The sequence below is a fragment of the Pongo pygmaeus genome, chromosome 11 (genome assembly GCF_028885625.2).
Source record: "Pongo pygmaeus isolate AG05252 chromosome 11, NHGRI_mPonPyg2-v2.0_pri, whole genome shotgun sequence".
Classification (NCBI taxonomy): Eukaryota; Metazoa; Chordata; class Mammalia; order Primates; family Hominidae; genus Pongo; species Pongo pygmaeus.
Window position 1 is genome coordinate 38,694,789 of NC_072384.2, and position 21,905 is coordinate 38,716,693.

The following is a 21,905-nucleotide window of genomic DNA, read 5'->3' on the forward strand; positions in this document are numbered from 1 at the left end:
CAGTGCCACAGAGTGTTGGGATAGCTTTTCAAGAAACCATCATTACTATCTAAATAATATGGGAACCATAGTATATGTCAAATTCTCCAAATGAGTATTGTCCACTCTTCCTGAGTGCTGTCTTCATACACTCTTGACTCAGGGGTCAACAAAACAACAGCAGCAGCAGCAGCAGTAATAAAAACAACTACAAAAGCAGCATCAAAAACTATCCACTTCTCACTCACCTTTCTGCCAATAAACAAATGTAAAATATTGATCACAATGGAAACCTTTTGTAAATAGCAATCCTCAAGTCTTGCGTCTGGCAGAAAAGTGTTATTAATATTTAAAAGTTAAAAATATTTGTGACTTTTGGTACTTAAACCATTTATTTTTCTTAATTTTTTATCTGGAAGTGACGTTCTTAAGAGAATAAATTCAACTTAATTTTTTTCTACCATCAGGTGCATGATTTCAGTATGACGGCCAGGCCGTCTGGCTTCCATTTTCACAGGACACTAGAACTGTCTTCTTTCTTCATTCCATATGTTTAGTTTAATTCTCATAATAGCCTATTACATGTCACCTCTAGACTTCTATAGAAATTTCTGTTTGAGATTGCTGGTTTAATGGAGGTAAAATTGAGGTAGATAATTACTGCTAAATTTTGACTAGATATTAGCATTAATTTCTTTTTTTTTTTTTTTTTTTTTAACCTTGAGAGGAGTTTATTATCTTTAACTCAAGTCATAGTTTTCTTTTTTTTTTTTTTTAATCTTTTTTTTTTTCTTTTATTATTATTATTATTATTATTATTATACTTTAGGTTTTATGGTACATGTGCGCAATGTGCAGGTAAGTTACATATGTATACATGTGCCATGCTGGTGCGCTGCACCCACCAACTCGTCATCTAGCATTAGGTATATCTCCCAATGCTATCCCTCCCCCCTCCCCCCACCCCACAACAGTCCCCAGAGTGTGATGTTCCCCTTCCTGTGTCCATGTGTTCTCATTGTTCAATTCCCACCTATGAGTGAGAATATGCAGTGTTTGGTTTTTTGTTCTTGCGATAGTTTACTGAGAATGATGATTTCCAATTTCATCCATGTCCCTACAAAGGACGTGAACTCATCATTTTTTATGGCTGCATAGTATTCCATGGTGTATATGTGCCACATTTTCTTAATCCAGTCTATCATTGTTGGACATTTGGGTTGGTTCCAAGTCTTTGCTATTGTGAATAATGCCGCAATAAACATACGTGTGCATGTGTCTTTATAGCAGCATGATTTATAGTCCTTTGGGTATATACCCAGTAATGGGATGGCTGGGTCGAATGGAATTTCTAGTTCTAGATCCCTGAGGAATCGCCACACTGACTTCCACAAGGGTTGAACTAGTTTACAGTCCCACCAACAGTGTAAAAGTGTTCCTATTTCTCCACATCCTCTCCAGCACCTGTTGTTTCCTGACTTTTTAATGATTGCCATTCTAACTGGTGTGAGATGGTATCTCATTGTGGTTTTGATTTGCATTTCTCTGATGGCCAGTGACGGTGAGCATTTTTTCATGTGTTTTTTGGCTGCATAAATGTCTTCTTTTGAGAAGTGTCTGTTCATGTCCTTCGCCCACTTTTTTATGGGGTTGTTTGTTTTTTTCTTGTAAATTTGTTGGAGTTCATTGTAGATTCTGGATATTAGCCCTTTGTCAGATGAATAGGTTGCGAAAATTTTCTCCCATTTTGTAGGTTGCCTGTTCACTCTGATGGTAGTTTCTTTTGCTGTGCAGAAGCTCTTGAGTTTAATTAGATCCCATTTGTCAATTTTGGCTTTTGTTGCCATTGCTTTTGGTGTTTTAGACATGAAGTCCTTGCCCATGCCTATGTCCTGAATGGTAATGCCTAGGTTTTCTTCTAGGGTTTTTATGGTTTTAGGTCTAACATTTAAGTCTTTAATCCATCTTGAATTGATTTTTGTATAAGGTGTAAGGAAGGGATCCAGTTTCAGCTTTCTACATATGGCTAGCCAGTTTTCCCAGCACCATTTATTAAATAGGGAATCCTTTCCCCATTTCTTGTTTTTGTCAGGTTTGTCAAAGATCAGATACTTGTAGATATGTGGCATTATTTCTGATGGCTCTGTTCTGTTCCATTGATCTATATCTCTGTTTTGGTACCAGTACCATGCTGTTTTGGTTACTGTAGCCTTGTAGTATAGTTTGAAGTCAGGTAGTGTGATGCCTCCAGCTTTGTTCTTTTGGCTTAGGATTGACTTGGCGATGCGGGCTCTTTTTTGGTTCCATATGAACTTTAAAGTAGTTTTTTCCAATTCTGTGAAGAAAGTCATTGGTAGCTTGATGGGGATGGCATTGAATCTGTAAATTACCTTGGGAAGGATGGCCATTTTCATGATATTGATTCTTCCTACCCATGAGCATGGAATGTTCTTCCATTTGTTTGTATCCTCTTTTATTTCCTTGAGCAGTGGTTTGTAGTTCTCCTTGAAGAGGTCTTTCACATCCCTTGTAAGTTGGATTCCTAGGTATTTTATTCTCTTTGAAGCAATTGTGAATGGGAGTTCACTCATGATTTGGCTCTCTGTTTGTCTGTTATTGATGTATAAGAATGCTTGTGATTTTTGCACATTGATTTTGTATCCTGAGACTTTGCTGAAGTTGCTTATCAGCTTAAGGAGATTTTGGGCTGAGACAATGGGGTTTTCTAGATATACTATCATGTCATCTGCAAACAGGGACAATTTGACTTCCTCTTTTCCTAATTGAATACCCTTGATTTCCTTCTCCTGCCTAATTGCCCTGGCCAGAACTTCCAACACTATGTTGAATAGAAGTGGTGAGAGAGGGCATCCCTGTCTTGTGCCAGTTTTCAAAGGGAATGCTTCCAGTTTTTGCCCATTCAGTATGATATTGGCTGTGGGTTTGCCATAGATAGCTCTTATTATTTTGAGATACGTCGCATCAATTCCTAATTTATTGAGAGTTTTTAGCATGAAGGGTTGTTGAATTTTGTCAAAGGCCTTTTCTGCATCTATTGAGATAATCATGTGGTTTTTGTCTTTCGTTCTGTTTATATGCTGGATTACATTTATTGATTTGCGTATATTGAACCAGCCTTGCATCCCAGGGATGAAGCCCACTTGATCATGGTGGATCAGCTTTTTGATGTGCTGCTGGATTCTGTTTGCCAGTATTTTATTGAGGATTTTTGCATCAATGTTCATCAAGGATATTGGTCTAAAATTCTCTTTTTTTGTTGTGTCTCTGCCAGGCTTTGGTATCAGGATGATGCTGGCCTCATAAAATGAGTTAGGGAGGATTCCCTCTTTTTCTATTGATTGGAATAGTTTCAGAAGGAATGGTACCAGCTCCTCCTTGTACCTCTGGTAGAATTCGGCTGTGAATCCATCTGGACCTGGACTTTTTTTGGTTGGTAAGCTATTGATTATTGCCACAATTTCAGCTCCTGTTATTGGTCTATTCAGAGATTCAACTTCTTCCTGGTTTAGTCTTGGGAGGGTGTATGTGTCGAGGAATTTATCCATTTCTTCTAGATTTTCTAGTTTATTTGCATAGAGGTGTTTGTAATATTCTCTGATGGTAGTTTGTATTTCTGTGGGATCGGTGGTGATATCCCCTTTATCATTTTTTATTGCATCTATTTGATTCTTCTCTCTTTTTTTCTTTATTAATCTTGCTAGCGGTCTATCAATTTTGTTGATCCTTTCAAAAAACCAGCTCCTGGATTCATTTATTTTTTGAAGGGTTTTTTGTGTCTCTATTTCCTTCAGTTCTGCTCTGATTTTAGTTATTTCTTGCCTTCTGCTAGCTTTTGAATGTGTTTGCTCTTGCTTTTCTAGTTCTTTTAATTGTGATGTTAGGGTGTCAATTTTGGATCTTTCCTGCTTTCTCTTGTGGGCATTTAGTGCTATAAATTTCCCTCTACACACTGCTTTGAACGCATCCCAGAGATTCTGGTATGTTGTGTCTTTGTTCTCGTTGGTTTCAAAGAACATCTTTATTTCTGCCTTCATTTCGTTATGTACCCAGTAGTCATTCAGGAGCAGGTTGTTCAGTTTCCACGTAGTTGAGCGGTTTTGAGTGAGATTCTTAATCCTGAGTTCTAGCTTGATTGCACTGTGATCTGAGAGATAGTTTGTTACAATTTCTGTTCTTTTACATTTATTGAGGAGAGCTTTACTTCCAAGTATATGGTCAATTTTGGAATAGGTGTGGTGTGGTGCTGAAAAAAATGTATATTCTGTTGATTTGGGGTGGAGAGTTCTGTAGATGTCTATTAGGTCCGCTTGGTGCAGAGCTGAGTTCAATTCCTGGGTATCCTTGTTGACTTTCTGTCTCGTTGATCTGTCTAATGTTGATAGTGGGGTGTTAAAGTCTCCCATTATTAATGTGTGGGAGTCTAAGTCTCTTTGTAGGTCACTCAGGACTTGCTTTATGAATCTGGGTGCTCCTGTATTGGGTGCATATATATTTAGGATAGTTAGCTCTTCTTGTTGAATTAATCCCTTTACCATTATGTAATGGCCTTCTTTGTCTCTTTTGATCTTTGTTGGTTTAAAGTCTGTTTTATCAGAGACTAGGATTGCAACCCCTGCCTTTTTTTGTTTTCCATTTGCTTGGTAGATCTTCCTCCATCCTTTTATTTTGAGCCTATGTGTGTCTCTGCACGTGAGATGGGTTTCCTGAATACAGCACACTGATGGGTCTTGAGTCTTTATCCAGTTTGCCAGTCTGTGTCTTTTAATTGGAGCATTTAGTCCATTTACATTTAAAGTTAATATTGTTATGTGTGAATTTGATCCTGTCATTATGATGTTAGCTGGTTATTTTGCTCGTTAGTTGATGCAGTCTCTTCCTAGTCTCGATGTTCTTTACATTTCGGTATGATTTTGCAGTGGCTGGTACCGGTTGTGCCTTTCCATGTTTAGCGCTTCCTTCAGGAGCTCTTTTAGGGCAGGCCTGGTGGTGACAAAATCTCTCAGCATCTGCTTGTCTGTAAAGTATTTTATTTCTCCTTCACTTATGAAGCTTAGTTTGGCAGGATATGAAATTCTGGGTTGAAAATTCTTTTCTTTAAGAATGTTGAATATTGGCCCCCACTCTCTTCTGGCTTGTAGGGTTTCTGCCGAGAGATCCGCTGTTAGTCTGATGGGCTTCCCTTTGATGGTAACCCGACCTTTCTCTCTGGCTGCCCTTAACATTTTTTCCTTCATTTCAACTTTGGTGAATCTGACAATTATGTGTCTCGGGGTTGCTCTTCTCGAGGAGTATCTTTGTGGCGTTCTCTGTATTTCCTGAATCTGAATGTTGGCCTGCCTTGCTAGATTGGGGAAGTTCTCCTGGATAATATCCTGCAGAGTGTTTTCCAACTTGTTTCCATTCTCCCCGTCACTTTCAGGTACACCAATCAGACGTAGATTTGGTCTTTTCACATAGTCCCACATTTCTTGGAGGCTTTGCTCATTTCTTTTTATTCTTTTTTCTCTAAACTTCCCTTCTCGCTTCATTTCATTCATTTCATCTTCCAGGGCTGATACCCTTTCTTCCATTTGATCGCATCGGCTCCTGAGGCTTCTGCATTCTTCACGTAGTTCTCGAGCCTTGGTTTTCAGCTCCATCAGCTCCTTTAAGCACTTCTCTGTATTCGTTATTCTAGTTATACATTCTTCTAAATTTTTTTCAAAGTTTTCAACTTCTTTGCCTTTGGTTTGAATATCCTCCCGTAGCTCGGAGTAATTTGATCGTCTGAAGCCTTCTTCTCTCAGCTCGTCAAAGTCATTCTCCGTCCAGCTTTGTTCCGTTGCTGGTGAGGAACTGCGTTCCTTTGGAGGAGGAGAGGTACTCTGGTTTTTAGAGTTTCCAGTTTTTCTGCTCTGTTTTTTCCCCATCTTTGTGGTTTTATCTACTTTTGGTCTTTGATGATGGTGATGTACAGATGGGTTTTTGGTGTGGATGTCCTTTCTGTTAGTTTTCCTTCTAACAGACAGAACCCTCAGCTGCAGGTCTGTTGGAGTACCTGGCCGGCCGTGTGAGGTGTCAGTCTGCCCCTGCTGGGGGGTGCCTCCCAGTTAGGCTGCTCGGGGGTCAGGGGTCAGGGACCCACTTGAGGAGGCAGTCAGCCCGTTCTCAGATCTCCAGCTGCGTGCTGGGAGAACCACTGCTCTCCTCACAGCTGTCAGACAGGGACATTTAAGTCTGCAGAGGTTACTGCTGTCTTTTTGTTTGTCTGTGTCCTGCCCCCAGAGGTGGAGCCTACAGAGGCAGGCAGGCCTCCTTGAGCTGTGGTGGGCTCCACCCAGTTCAAGCTTCCAGGCTGCTTTGTTTACCTAAGTGAGCCTGGGCAATGGCGGGCGCCCCTCCCCCAGCCTCGCTGCCGACTTGCTGTTTGATCTCAGACTGCTGTGCTAGCAATCAGCGAGACTCCGTGGGCGTAGGACCCTCTGAGCCAGGTGCAGGCTATACTCTCCTGGGGCACCGTTTCCTAAGCCCGTCGGAAAAGCACAGTATTCGGGTGGGAGTGGCCCGATTTTCCAGGTGCCGTCTGTCACCCCTGGAAGGGGAACTCCCTGACCCCTTGCGCTTCCCGAGTGAGGCAATGCCTCGCCCCTGCTTCGGCTGGTGCACGGTGCGCTCACCCACTGACCTGCGCCCACTGTCTGGCACTCCCTAGTGAGATGAACACGGTACCTCAGATAGAAATGCAGAAATCACCCGTCTTCTGCGTCGCTGGCGCTGGGAGCTGTAGACCGGAGCTGTTCCTGTTCGGCCATCTAGCATTAATTTCAATTGACATTTTGTCTAACAAGAATGATAAAAAACAAAAACTTTGATGAAGGTTTCAAATGCTTAATATTTTCTCTAAGTACCAGGTAATTGTCTTTTCATTATTTTTGCTATTGTTTTTATTTATTGTGTTTATGTGCATGTTTGTATCAACTAAATGGGCCAGTCAATCTGGTGAAAAGGGCAAAGTTACTTACATGTACATTTTCAGGCACAAACTCAATTTACCTTCAGCGACATGAAACATCAAAGGAGGGAACCATGAAACGTACATAAATAAATGTGACAAGTTGGCCAAAGACCATTTATCATCCTGGGAAATGAAGTCATATGATTTATAATGCAGTAAGCATTTTCAAAATGTGACTTGCAATTGTCTTAAAATCAACAACATGTTCTATTCTGATTCTATTAATTTGAAAGCAAATCAAAATATAGCAAGTTTGTTTTCCAATAATTATACTTGTTCAGGATTTGAAATTTAAATTTGGAAGTAAAGAAAAAGGTATTCCAGAGAATTATAATTGAAAAGGATGCTTACTACTATAATTTTTTATTGAAAGTTCAAGCATTCTTCAAACACCAAGTTTTATGAGATAGAGTGTAAATGTTGATATCTTGAGAGATAAATAGCCCTACATTAAAAATTAGAAACAAAGAACTTCATATATGAGACTGGATAACCCGATTTATTTTATTTTTAAAAAGGTTGCATATCTGTAAATCAAATATCCTCTGAAGAGGAAAAAATGCATTATTCACCACAGTTTTTTTTTCTTTAATGGCTTTTTTTCAGAAGCCTTAAGGTTTCAGATTTTGCATGTAAATAGTAATAAACATTAGTAATGGCAATGAATAAAAATGAATGTAAATGGGTTTAATCTGATAGGTGTGATCCTTTTCAATCCTGGCTAACCAAATTCTGAAAGGAAATTTTGAAAACGAAATGTTGAGTCTGAGAGATAAAAACGGTGAACCTCGGTATCTGCTAGTCTGCTGTTCAAATGGATAAACCTATGGAATGATGAGACAGGGGAGTTTGAAGAGGGATCTGATGCGTCACTCATTTCTCTACTCACAGATGATGGAAAAACAAAGCCCTGAGAAGAAAAACTATGTCTGCTTTTCCCCTTTGCATCAAGATATTAGAGTCAACTTTATTTGAGCTGATTGTTTCCTCAACTTCACACCCCATTCTATTACAGTGTCTGCTCATCAAAGAGGAATGACAGATCCTCTTTCATCAACATGTTTTCCTTAGGAATGGTGCCAGGATGCAGGGCATAAGTGAGAGGACAGCCCCCTTGGTTATGAGGTAACTAAAAATAGCCACCTTTGAAAGCCATCAGAGGTGTGTGAAGTTTGCAATTAGTTGTCTTCTTTGCCAATGTCAATCTTCTATTTCTAAAACAAACATTTTAGGAGATAAGAAATCATAAGATAGTTTGATCTTCATTCAATCTAGATGATTGAAAGATTCTAGTGAAGGACAGCAATAAACAAAGGCTAAATGAGAAATACACAGCAGAAGATAAGCACAGTTTATGGACAAGGATAAAAGGACAAAACATCCATCTGACATTTACTATAGCAAAACTTTAAAAATGTACACATAGATGTTTCATGGAGCCCTGGATGGGTCAATATTTATATTTTCTTGAAGGCCATCTTCCTGAACATCTGTATTAGAAAACAGGTCCTGAGAATTCTGTAATAATGTCTTAAACCCACCTGAACTTTGTAAGGTGAACTTCTGGAATAGCTTTACTTTTCTCACATCATTAGTTTTCAAACAGGCTCTTTTGAGTTTCTCTTTCTTGAACCTGGCAGAACCAGAATATCTTCTTATTCACTTTTATTCAATAATAGTCTCTTCGTGAGGTATGAGTCAGATAAGTCTGATATAAATTAAAACATTGTTTTCATATTCAATTTAAAGTCAGGTCACTTTAAGCTTAACTTGGGCTAAGAAACCTAAAGTGGAGAACGGCAGCATGGTCAGATTCTTTACTATTAATTGGCCTCTTCTGTTCCCTCTCCTCTGCTTACCTATTGTCTCCAACTCAACCAGTATAAAAGTAAAAGTAAAGAAATATCAATTTCTTACTTGACTGATGTGTCATGGGCTAAAATGTTCTTTTGGTGTGTCAGATGCCAAAATACTCTTTCTTATCTCTTGGGGTGTTTTGAGGGGTCATCAGTGACCACCACCTAGTGTCCTCCTGGAGGGCTTTCGACTTTACTGTGTTCTGTGGTTGATCCGCCTCTCAATCGGCTACTAACTACCTTTGCCTTAGCTCCAGCTGCTTGCGGGACATCCTGTACAGGCTCTTTCTGTTGTGTTCATCCAGCTCTGGGGAGGAAAACCTGTAGCCAGGATTATTCCCAAATGTTTTAAGTTTGGCTTTTTGAGAGGTTCTCACTGCCTACCAGAAATTGAGATATTTGTGCCATGAGTAGAAGTGAATTGTGTTCTTCACTCCTTGCTTTGCCGTATCAGGCAATTCTATCCAAACTTTTGCCAATAAAGCTTGCCAGGTCAGAGTCAAGCACTAGCTTCTGCATTGTCCGAACCGCAGAACTACAGATGTAGTCCTCCTCCCCAAATTTGATCTGAAATAGATGAGTTGCCCAATACTCATTGACTTCCCTCCAAAGAAATTCTTACTGTCTTGTGAATCCTTAGCCTTCTCTTTAATGATCTGTTGGTGGGTGATATGTTAAAGGTGTCTGACTCAGCTTTACAGTCTTTTCATATGTTCTCTATGGCTATAACCTGAATATTTATGTTCTGTTAAATTCATATGCTGAAGTCCAACCCCCCAAGATTCTGGTATTAGCAAATGGAGATTTGATGTGGTGATTAGGGCAAGAGGTGGAGCCCTCAGGAATGAGATTAGTGCCCATGTAAAATAGCCAACTTCCATCATTTGAGGACATAACAAGAAGTCACCATATATCAGCCTGAAATGAGGCCCTCACAGACACCGAATCTACCAGTGACTAGATGTTGGACTGCCAGGCCTCCAGAGTTGAGAAAAATACATTTCTGATATTTTTGGACACCCAGTTTATGGTCTTTTGTTATATAGCAGCCTGGATGAACTAAGACAATATGGATGGTCCAGCACCAATAGTAAAACTTTAAGGCCTCTGCCAAAGCGGATAATTGGCTTAGTTTCAACTTTACATTATGTAATACATAGGTAGGACATTTTGCAATGTGACACAATAAGTGATAACTATTTGGAATTAGAATTGTCTCTTTGAAAGGGATACCAATCTTAATTTTAAAATAATTTTCACATTTATTTAGTTCAATCTCACATTTCATATTTCTCTCTTCTTCCTTCCCTACACACCCATACTCACTCTAAACTTATTATCCATGGATAATAATGCAACACAGAAACATGAATCTCAATAAGGTTCACTTGATTTCAAACAGAAATGGCAGGCAGGAGTTGGGGAGAAGCTAATAAATAGATTCAGAAGTACCTTGAGGCATTTAAGTCCTGAAGGTATAAAAACTATGTATTAAAAAACAATAGCACAAGTAAAAGTAAATTCAAAGGTAAAAGTCACTCATTTCATCTGCTTCAATCTTCTCAGTGTCTTGGGTTATCTTTGTCTGAAGTGATGTCTCATTGTTTTAGATAGCTTCTTGCTCATTCCGCAACATGTGCATGTCTCAAATGTGCTTGTTCATGGCTTCTAGCAATTCTGTTGGAAGAGGATTTCCTAGCAGCATCTCTAGCATATGTGAGCTAAAAATTCAATAATGTATTATAACTCCTTTTATATAATACTGACAGGATGCAGACAGCAAGTATAACTTAGAGTGGTTATAGGTCCAGTTATCACTAGTATGTTCAATTAAATTATGACAGGTCTCATTCTTTGATATTATACCATGAATGACACGGCTTTAAGGCCATCTTCTTAGAGCCCTGAAATATCCTAAAGAAAGGGAAAAATATTAGTAAGAATGCCCACAGTGAGACAAAGCTCTTTCTGGTGAAGTAAAAACATGGCAAACAATAGCTCATAATTCAATGATTAGCAAACTAAAAATTGGTGTCCTAGTTAGCCTTCTGTTATTATAACTATTTGCTTTCAGTCAAAGATTCTTTCCTGACTGTATATAAAAATATATTTCCTGAGTTTTGCTCATGTAAAATGCAACTTCAGCAGCACTGTGAAATCTGCATATGCATTAATTATCTTGATAGACATAGTCAAAGCAGAAACCCTGAGTTTAACATGTTGACATTTTAACCTTCATTAAGGAGAAATAATTTTTTGCTTGAAATTTTTCTCTCCTTCTATTGACATTAACCACTGTGTTGGCACTTGTAGCCATGTGCTGATCTGTCAGTCAACCCATTTGTAGCATTTTCATGTCCGAATGTTGGCTGACCCAAAAAGTTAACAATAGTAATATATTCTGATGATGATGTTATTTGAGATCTTGGTGATTTTTATAGCTCATTAAGGGACAGGAACTCATGTTTACTTGAATGTCCTGCTGTCACCTCAAATTTAATAACTTCTTTTTTTTTAAGCACCATTATTGACTGGGCATGGTGGCTCATGCCTGGAATTCCAGCACTTTGGGAGGCCGAGGCGGGCAGATGACGAGGTCAGGAGATCGAGACCATCCTGGCTAACACGGTGAAACCCCGTCTCTACTAAAAATAAAAAAAAATTAGCCAGCCGTGGTGGTGGGTGCCTGTAGTCCCAGCTACTCAGGAGGCTGAGGCAGGAGAATGGCGTGAACCTGGGAAGCAGAGCTTGCAGTGAGTGCCAAGATCACGCTACTGGGCTCCAGCCTGGGCAACAGTGAGACACAGTCAAAAAAAAAAGCATCATTATTTCCTCTATAATCAATTATTCCTTCAACTAATGCTTCTTTAGTAAATTTATACCTCTCAAACAAATAAACACTAAGCCATTATTATATGATACAAAATTTTCAATCTTGTCAACAAGCTACACTTGTTTTCAAAAATAAAATTTCTCCAAGGAAGCTAATGATGTCAGCTATGTTGCAATGAATAAGAACACCTAGAATGATTTGACTAAAACCATACTCATGTAGTCATGAGTTTGCTATGTACTTTGAGTTTCACTTCAATATTATTGCCATGTTTTATTTAATGAATCCATATTTGTAAAACTATATGGAAAAATAGCTGACACATAAAAAGAGCTAGATGAATGTTTATTAAGTTAGTAAAAAATAAAGCCTCAAACATGAAAGGCTGAAAGGGAGGAGAAAGACGTCTACAAATATTGATATAAAAGAACATTATGTTAAGACTATCTTTTTATTTCCTTACAGGTGCTCTGTTTAGAAAGATGACACAGCCTTTAAAAAAGTCCAGGCATAGGTATAGAGTATCTAGTCTATAAGAAAGGCAAAAGAACAAAAAGCTACCCTCTGGGAAAATAAAAAAAAAATGTTACAAAGTTCATGTTTCACAATTAATGCATACACCAGTAGACATTATATATATGTTTGGATATGGTCTTTTTATCTAGCAGTACACAGGAAATGATTAATAACTAAATTGTAGCAAAAATGTATGGCAAGTAAGATGGATGAAAAAATTCATGAATTTTTCTCTTCTTTAATGACAAATAATCTTCACTTAAAGATAAAGATGTTTATACCTTTTGGTTAATTAAGTTGTCTCAATCATAGAGGTAGTTTGATTGAAAGTTAGTATACTACTTTAAAAAATAGGAGATCTCAGGCATAAGGACCTACTTTAATGAAAAAATAATTAGGCTTAAGAACGCAAGTGCAAATGGAAGCAGATTCACAATATCATTTTAATATTAAAAATTGTTTAGCTGCCTACCAGGTGCCTGCACTCATTCTAGGACTCACGATACATCGCATATATAATACAACTCTGGCCCCATCCTATAACTTTAAAGTCTTATGTAATCTGGCCTCTGTCTGCCTCTTTGACTTTGGCTGTTGACACTCTCCCACTTACTGACGAAGCCTCAGCCTCACTTGGCTTCCTTCAGTTCTTTGAACATTTAGAGCATGTTTTCACCTTAGGCCATTGCATTGCCCATCTTGCTACCTACGGTGCTCTTGTGCGTTCTGTCTTAAAACATCCTTCTCTAACCATCCTATATATACAGCCACCTTCCCCAACCATGAAGACCCTTTTTGTCATATAATCCTATTTAGTATTCTTCATAGTATCTATTCCTATCTGAAAATATTTTTATTACAATGAGCATAGAAATTCACATTCATGAGAGCAAAAACTTGTCTAGTTTGTTATACCACTGTATCTCTGGACCCTAATATTGTATCTGGCTCCAGGAGAGTGTCTAATTAATATTTTTAAGTAAATTGAAAAACAAATGAGACAGATTTCTTGTACTTAAAAAGTATGAAAATTATTTTTGCCCCTCTCCTAAATATTTTCTGTTGACCATGCACAGATCCTAAAGCTACCAAATAAATAAAAATCCAGATTAATCACAATCAGATAAGAGCTATGATCATTTTTATAAGGGCAACCAATTTGAAAATTTTGCAAACTGATTTTCCTGGGAAAGCTGTTTTTTCTTCTCTTTAATCTATAAATTCATTGCATCTATATCCATGTAGGAATCCACAAGTGTCTCTCTCCAAAGCACAAGAGAGAAAATACTTCCTCTTGGGATTCTCTATTTTCTGCTGATACTGATCTAACTTGGTGAGATCAGGAAAGTGTATTTCCTTCCCAGGCCATATTTTTAGAAGGCTTCAGGCTAAAATGATAAAAACATAAATAAAAATAACAATAAAAAACAATAAAAATATATTATCTCTATGAAAAGATTTTTTAGGGAGCTCGTACACTTTGTTTTATGCTCCTTGTTCTTTGTTTTCTAAGGATAGTGAGACTACGGAGTTTTCACCTCTAGACATATGAATACTTAGGAATATGATATTACTCTTGGGAGCTGGATAATTCTCCATGGTTCATCTTTATTTATCTCGATATCTCTAGAGATATTCTTCATAGTCATTCTTCGTTTTCAAAATTAGGCACACAAACTTGTCCTCCAGGGCTCCTGAGGTTTTTCAGAAACAAAGTATCTTCTTTTGTTGGGTAGATATGAGTGGTTTTTATTTCCTTGAAGGAAATCAAATACACTTAAAACAAAATACATCACTCCTTTAGCATTATAGAAAACTTTCAATGCTGTAGGTCATATAAGTATTAATAATTACAACATAATCACTGTCTTGACAATAGGATGGTTTTCAAATGTGTTTTTATATTACATCCTTCTATATGGAAATGTGTGAAGAAATACTACTCTTGTGGATTGCTTGAAAAACACTTTGCCAGGTCATTAATTGTCAGAAATCGGAATATTTAACTGTATATTGAAATTACCCGATATATGTATTCAGTGTATATGTATTTAATATACTTCTTAGTGCAAATATGGGCACACATTATTTATATTTGAAAGGAACTGAGAAAGACAGAAATCTGAGTATTTTACAGAATTTATGCAAATAAAAGAGATGACTGCTGGAAGCCAAATTAGCATCTGACTTTTAAAAGAAACCCTTTTAAAGACAGTTTTGGGACAATCTACAGAGTCTATATTAATTATTGCTGCTGGCAAAAGTCTAAATATAAATAATAGCCTTTTGATGTGTATATTAAGTATTTGTGGGCACATGATATTCTTAAGACATGATAAATAACAGGAAAAAAGAGCACTGAATCCCATCTATAAGAAGTTTTGATAATATTTTTATCCCTGGTAGTCATAGTAGTAAAAGTTTTATTGAGAGGTGAATAAGTGAATCTGAGAAATTTTGCATAATGATAAACAAAGTATATCTTGAAAATGAGAGTTGAGTATTTGGAAAATGTTATTAATTCTACCAATTCTTTCTGTCATAGGCTATTACTATAGGGAGCAAAATAAGTTTTGAAAGAATGTGAAATGTAAACATTGATAATGTTTTTTAGGTCACTTGTTTTGAAGAAGATCATCAGAAGAACTTTGAACTATAATATATTGACTATTAAATCATGTTATTTTCTTCATTTGTCAAAATTACTGGAATGTAGCAAATACTTGAGACTTTGAAATGAGTAGATTTTGAGTAGATTTATTAATGAAATCAAAGGACACACAAAAACAGTGTAATTCATCCATCCGGAGACTCTACATATGAGTTTGAAAACTTTTAGTATGTATGCCAATTAGTCCGTCCAGCCAAATAGGCACAACAATTTTCTGATAATAAGAAAAATAAGACCAAGAAGCTTGCTGGAATACTAAGAAAAACAACAGAGGGAGTTAAATTTTTCATTAAAATTGACCACTTCCAGAGGCCTTGCAGGAAATATTAAAATAAGTTCTTTAATGAGAAGGAAAATGATATAGATCAGAAACTTGGATCTGCATGAAGATATACCTTAAAAAAGGAAGAGCATCAGAAAAATGAATAAGTGAAGGTAAAATAAAAACTTTTTTTAGTTTTAATTGATCTAACAGGTAAACATTTATTTAAAATAATGATAACGTGCTTGACTATATATATTGTGTGTGTGTGTGTGTGTGTGTGTGTGTGTATGTAAGTATATGCTTAGGTATGAGAGAAATGAATATTTGCATTCAATGCTATGATTTTTTTCTCTAACATTTGCTTTCACTGCCCCCTACAAATTTTGAAAGATTATAGCTCCATTTTCATGTAGTTCAAAATATTTTTTAATTTCTCTGGAAAATTCTTCATTGATCCATGTGTTACTTCAAAGTGTGTTGTTTAATATCCAAGTATTTTGAGTTTATTCAATTATCTTTCTGTTACAGATTTCTAGTTTAATTTTATTGTGATCTGAGAATATACACTGGATGATTTATATTCTTTCTGAGTAAGGTGTGTTTTATAGCTTAGAATGTGGTCTATCTTGGTGAATATTCATTATGAGCTCGTATTCTGCTGTGGGCTGAAGTAGTTAGTAAATATCAATTATGTCTCATTGACTGATGGTGTTGAACTCAGCTGTGTTCTTACTGATTTGCTGTGTGCTGGATCTACCCATTTCTGATACGGTGTTGTTACAGCTCAAACCGTAATAGTAAATTTACTTGTTTCTCCTTGCAATTCTATCAGTTTTTACCCCAAGTACTTTCATGCTTTGCTGTTAAGTGCTATACATTAAAGACTGTTATGTCTTCTTGTGATATCGTCCCTTTTGTTTTTATGTAATACCTCTCTTAATCCCTGAAAAATTTTCTTTCTCTAAAGTCTTCTATGTCTGAAATTAATATAATCATTTCAACTTTTTTTGCTTAATGTTAGCATGTTATATCTTTCTCCACCCGTTTACTTCTAATTTACATGTGTTTTTATATTTAAGATGGTTTTTCTTGTCGACAAAAAACACAGTTGACCTTTGAATAACATGAGGTTAGGGTCACTGAGACCATGCACAATTGAAAATCCATGCATAATTTTGGTTCTCCCAAAACTTAAGTACTTACAGGACACTATTGACTGGCAGTCAATCAACACATATTTTCTATGCTATATGTGGTGTATATTACATATTTACAATACAGTAAGCTACGGAAAAGGAAATATTATGAAGAAAATTGTAACGAAGGGAAAGCTTATTACTATTCATTACATTGAAATGGATAATCGATAATCATAACAACTTGTATCCACATTGTTTTCATGTTGAATAGGCTTAGAAGGAACAGCAAGAGGATAAGTTGGTCTTTCTGTCGCAGGGGCAGCAGAGGCAGAAGAAAATTCACATATAAGTAGACCTGTGCAGTTCAAACCCATGTTGTTCAAAGGTCAACTGTAATTCAATCATATTTTTTAATCCACTCTGACAATCTCTGTCTTTTAATTGGTATATTTAGACCATTGATATTTAAGTTGATTATTGATATAGTTGAATTAATATTACTATATTTGCTACTGTTTTCTATTTGTTGTTTTTGATCTTTATTCCTGTTTCTGTCTTCCACACTTTTTCTGATTTGTGATATTAATTGAGCATTTTATATTACATCATTGTTTCTTCTATCTTAGCATATCAATTATACTACTTTTTAAATTTTTTATTTTTATGGTTTATTCAGAGTAAGTAATACACCTTTGCAACTAATTCAAGTTAACTTTAAAATAATGCTAAATCTCCTCACAGGTAGTTCAAGTAACTTATAATAACAGAATATTGCTAATTTCTTTCTCTCATTCCTCATTTCTCTCATTGCTGTTATTCATTTCCAATCAAGAATTTTATATCCAGCCAAACTGAGCTTCATAAGCAGAGAAGAAATAAGATATTTTTCAGACAAGCAAATGCTAAGGAAATTAATTACCAACAGACCAGTCTTACAAGAGATCTTGAAGGGAGTACTAACTATGGAAAAGAAAGACATTACCAGCCACTAAAAAAAAATGCACTTAAATACATAGACCAGTGATGCTATAAAACAATGAAACAAACAAGGTTTCATCATAATCCGATAATAACATGATGGCAGAATTAAATCCATACTTATTATTACTAATTTTGGATGTAAGCAGGCTAAATGCCCCAAATAAAAGACATAGAGTAACAAGTTGGATAAAGAAGCAAGACCTAAGCCTTACAGTCTTCAAGAGACCGATCTCATATGCAGTGACACCCATAGGCTCAAAGTAAAGTAATAAAGAAAAATCTACCAAGCAAACAGAAAACAGAAAAAAGGCATGCATTGCTATTCTAATTTAAGACAAAACAGGCTTTAAGCCAACAAAGATTAAAAAAGAGAAACAAGAGCACTACATAATGGTAAAGAAGTCAATTCAACAAGATCTAACCATTTTAAATGTGCATGCACCCAACACAGGAACACCCAGATTCATAATGCAAGTTCTTAGGGATCTATGAAGAGACTTAGATAACCGCACAATAACATCAAGAGTCTTCAACACCCAAATGGAATTATTAGACAGATCATGGAGTAAAAAAATTAACAAATATATTCAGAATCTGAACTCAATAGTTGACCAAATGGACATAATAAACATCTATAGAACTCTCCACCTTGAAACTGACCACAGAATGAGACATAAAATAATACTCAGCAAATTCAAAAGACCAGAAGTCATACCAGCCACACTCTCAAAACACAGCACAATTAAAATAGAACTATATACTAAGAAGATTGCTCAAGACCATACAATTACATGGAAAAACAACCTGCTCCTGAATGACGTTTGGGCAAATAAATAAATCAAGGCAGAAATCAAGAAGTTTTTTGAAACTAATGAGAACAAAGATACAACATACCAGAATATCAAGGACATAGCTAAAGCAGTGCTGAGGAACGTTGATAGTAGTAAATATCCATATCAAAAAGATAGAAATATCCTAAATTATCAGCCTAACATCACATATAGAGCAACCAATAAAACAGAGCAAACTAACCCCAAAGTTAGCAAGAAAAAAGAAATAACCAAAATCAGAGGACAATTGAAAAAAATATGGAAAAAATGTACAAAATATTAACAAATCCAAGATTTGATATTTTGAAAAAAATAAGATATACCATTAGCTAGATTAATAAAGAAAAAAGAAAGAGGATCCAAATAAACACAATCACAAATGACAAAAGAGACATTACTACCAACCCCACAGAAACACAAGAAAACCTCAGAGAGTACTATGAATACCTTTGATCACACAAACTAAAAAAAAATAGAAGAAATGGATAAATTCCTGGAAACATATAACCTCCCAAGATTAAGCCAAGAAGAAATTAAATCCCTGAACAGACCAATAACAAGCTCCTGATCTGAATCAATAATAAAAGTAAATTGAAATATTTCTACCAACTAAAAAAAGCCCAGCACCTGATGGATTCACAGCCAAACTCTACCAGAAGTATAAACAAGAGCTGGTATGATTCTAGCTTAATTTTGAAACTATTCAAAAAAAATTGAAGAGGAGGGATTCTTGCCTATCTCATTATATAAGGCCAGCATCATCTGTTACCAAAACCTGGCAGAGACACAACAAAGAATGAAAACTTCAGGTCAATATCCATTCCTGAACAGAGACACCAAAACAAACAAACAAACAAAAACACAACAAACAAACAAACAAGCAAACAAAAACCCCTCAACAATCTACTGGCAAACCAAATCCAGCAGCACATCAAAACCTAATCAACCATGACCAAGTAGGTTTCATTCCTGGGATGCAAGGTTGGTTCAACAAATGTAAACTAATGCATGTGATTCATCGCATAAACAAAACCAAAAACAAAAACCATATGACCATCTCTTTCTTTCTTTCCCTCCCTCCCTCTTTCTTTCTTTCTTTCTTTCTTTCTTTCTTTCTTTCTTTCTTTCTTTCTTTCTTTCTTTCTTTCTTTCTTTTTCTTTCTCTTTCTTTCTTTCGTTTTAAGATCTTTCCTTGTAGTATATATTTATAGAAAAAGAAAACAACTTAGTAAAATGCTACCAACATTTTATCTGAAAATATCTTCTCCCAAGTCTAAAATTTCTTGAAGGAGACATTTTTTCTTTCAAGGTACCACAGGTAACAATTTTACCAAAATTTTTGCCACTACGAAATATAAGTTGCCGTTTATTCTATCCTTTCAATAATAGCTTTCTTGCCATGTTTCTTACTTCCCTTAACAGTTTCTTTGTCCCATGCTGTCTAATCTCAAAGCAAGTCCAAAGGGTTCTAGGTTTTGTTACAATAGCATTTCACTTTTAAGTAAAAATTTCTTTCTGTAACAGTAATTTATTGCTCCAATAGTGCTGCTCAACAAATCACATCAAATTCAGTGGAATAAAACAATACACTTTTATTTAGCTCACAAACTCAAAGGTTAACTATTTTAGTTGGGCTCAGCTGGGCAATTCTACTGCTCTGAAGTGAGCTGGATTTACACACATGCACACTCTTCATTTGGCTGTTGGCTAAACACGGAGGTCCCCAGTTGGAACAACTAGTACAACTCAGCTGTAATTCACATGTTTTTTGCTCCAGCAGGCCACCCTGAGCATGTCTAGCATTGGCAGAGATTCAAGAATGGCAAAACATAAATGTCCAAGTGCTTTTTCCTACCTCTGCATGTGGCAAGTATCCTTACATTTGTGGCAAGTATGATTTGCCAGAGCAAGTTATATGGCTGAGACTACAGTCACAGACAAATAGTACTACTGTGTTACAATATAAAAGGCTTGGATACAGGGAGGGTAATTTGAACCGTTTTTTGCAATATATCATAGCTGCTATTCTAGAAATGACCTAAACAGTTAATAATATACATTTGTAGAAACAATGATCTTTCAAAACATGAATGTGATGAAATGATAATTAAAATATGTATTATGATGTTACTGATTATCCCTATGTAGTATAAATTGAGATACAGAGACTCAAAAGCCTACAGGTATATATAATAAATGTGCTAGATACAACAAAATCAATAGCTCAAATGAGATGATTAAGTTATAGCTGATCCTTGGTTTTAAGATGAAAAAAATAGGGAGTAAAGAAAAGCTAAATATCAACTAGTCATGGTGGCTCACACCTGTAATCCCAGCACTTTGGAAGGCCAAGGTGGGCGGATCACTTGAGGTCAGGAGTTTGATACCAGCCTGGCCAACATGGTGAAACCCCGTCTCTACTAAAAATATAAAAATTAGCCAGCCGTGGTGGCAGGCGCCTGTAATCACAGCTAATTGGGAGGAGAATCGCTTGAACCCAGGAAGTGGAAGTTACAGTAAGCTGATATTGCACTGGTGTACTCCAGTCTGAGTGACGACAGAGTGAGACTACCAAAAAAAAAAAAAAAGAAAAAAAAGAAAAGAGAAATATCCAGGTTTTAATGTGAATTTTCCTGATTTTTAAAGTGTTGGAATTTAAATGAAAGTACATGGGGCACAAAAACAAAAGCACAAACACAGAGCAGGCAAATTACAACCACATTAAAATAGAATTGATCAGTAAGACTGAAACAATTCCTGAAAATTTCAATGTCTATTCTTGTGCAGCTTTCTCTGTGCTGGTATTGCTGGCCTACCAACTTAAAACCACTCAGCATTCTAAATTTGTCTTAAAACAGAAGATCTGCCCTAAAATGCAGCCTAGTTTGTAAGAGTTCTAACATATCACCTGTTTTTCTAGAAAGATTATCCAGGCGTCCCATATTTTTATCCACTGGCTTGGGTAATTGCCACTGGGCCATTAGGAACCACAACTACTTGTCTTCAAAAGTTTTGTGCTTTTGTTGCCATGTATCAGCCATCAGGTGCCACACTGATCCTTTCTAAATGAATCTCATACTATATTAAGCCCTAATTTGCTACATATCTTTGGACAATTTGTATGAAACTCCTGGCTACTCCTCTCTGAGGACAGTTGTATGGTGCTGTCATTTTTTTAACAACTTATATTGTTCAATTAAAACTTATTTTTATTTTATTTTATTTTATTTTATTTTATTTTATTTTATTTTATTTTTGAGACGGAGTCTCCCTCTGTCACCCAGGCTGGAGTGCAGTGGCCGATCTTGGCTCACTGCAGCCTCTGCTTCCTGAGTTCAAGCAATTCTCTTGCCTCACCCTCCTGAGTAGCTGGGATTACAGGCACACACCACCAAGCCTGGCTAATTTTTGTATTTTTAGTAGAGATGGGGTTTCACCATGTTGGTCAGGCTGGTTTTGAACTCCTGACCTCATGATCTGTCCGCCTCGGCCTCCCAAAGTGCTAGGATTACAGATGTGAGCCACCGCGCCCGGTCCAACTAAAGCTTATTTTTGTATTTCATTGGCTTACTCAATATATGAGACCTACATTTCTTATCTACAGAATTAGATAATTAAACTAAATCACATTCAAGATGCCTTCTAGCTATGCAATTTTATAAGTATTTCAAACACTCAGTATTTAACTGTTATTCCCATTCTGCTCTTCTAATTTACCTGATTTGCTGCTTTGTCTTTGAGTCTGTTTCATAGGTTTGTACTCAATAACATGATACCTATCTCAGAAGAAGGAAGGTGGGCTAATCACCCACATCAGAAT

The 21,905-nt window shown here is 36.4% G+C and overlaps 1 long non-coding RNA gene across 1 annotated transcript in view; it reads left to right on the forward strand.

Moving 5' to 3' along the window:
- The window catches only part of LOC134737755 (uncharacterized), a 152,076-nt gene that overhangs the window by 90,348 nt on the left and 39,823 nt on the right, over positions 1-21,905 (forward strand). Inside the window, exons 2-3 of the long non-coding RNA XR_010122969.1 lie at positions 8,010-8,155; positions 14,814-15,305. This is a non-coding gene — a long non-coding RNA (uncharacterized LOC134737755). The remainder of the gene's footprint in view (positions 1-8,009; positions 8,156-14,813; positions 15,306-21,905) is intronic.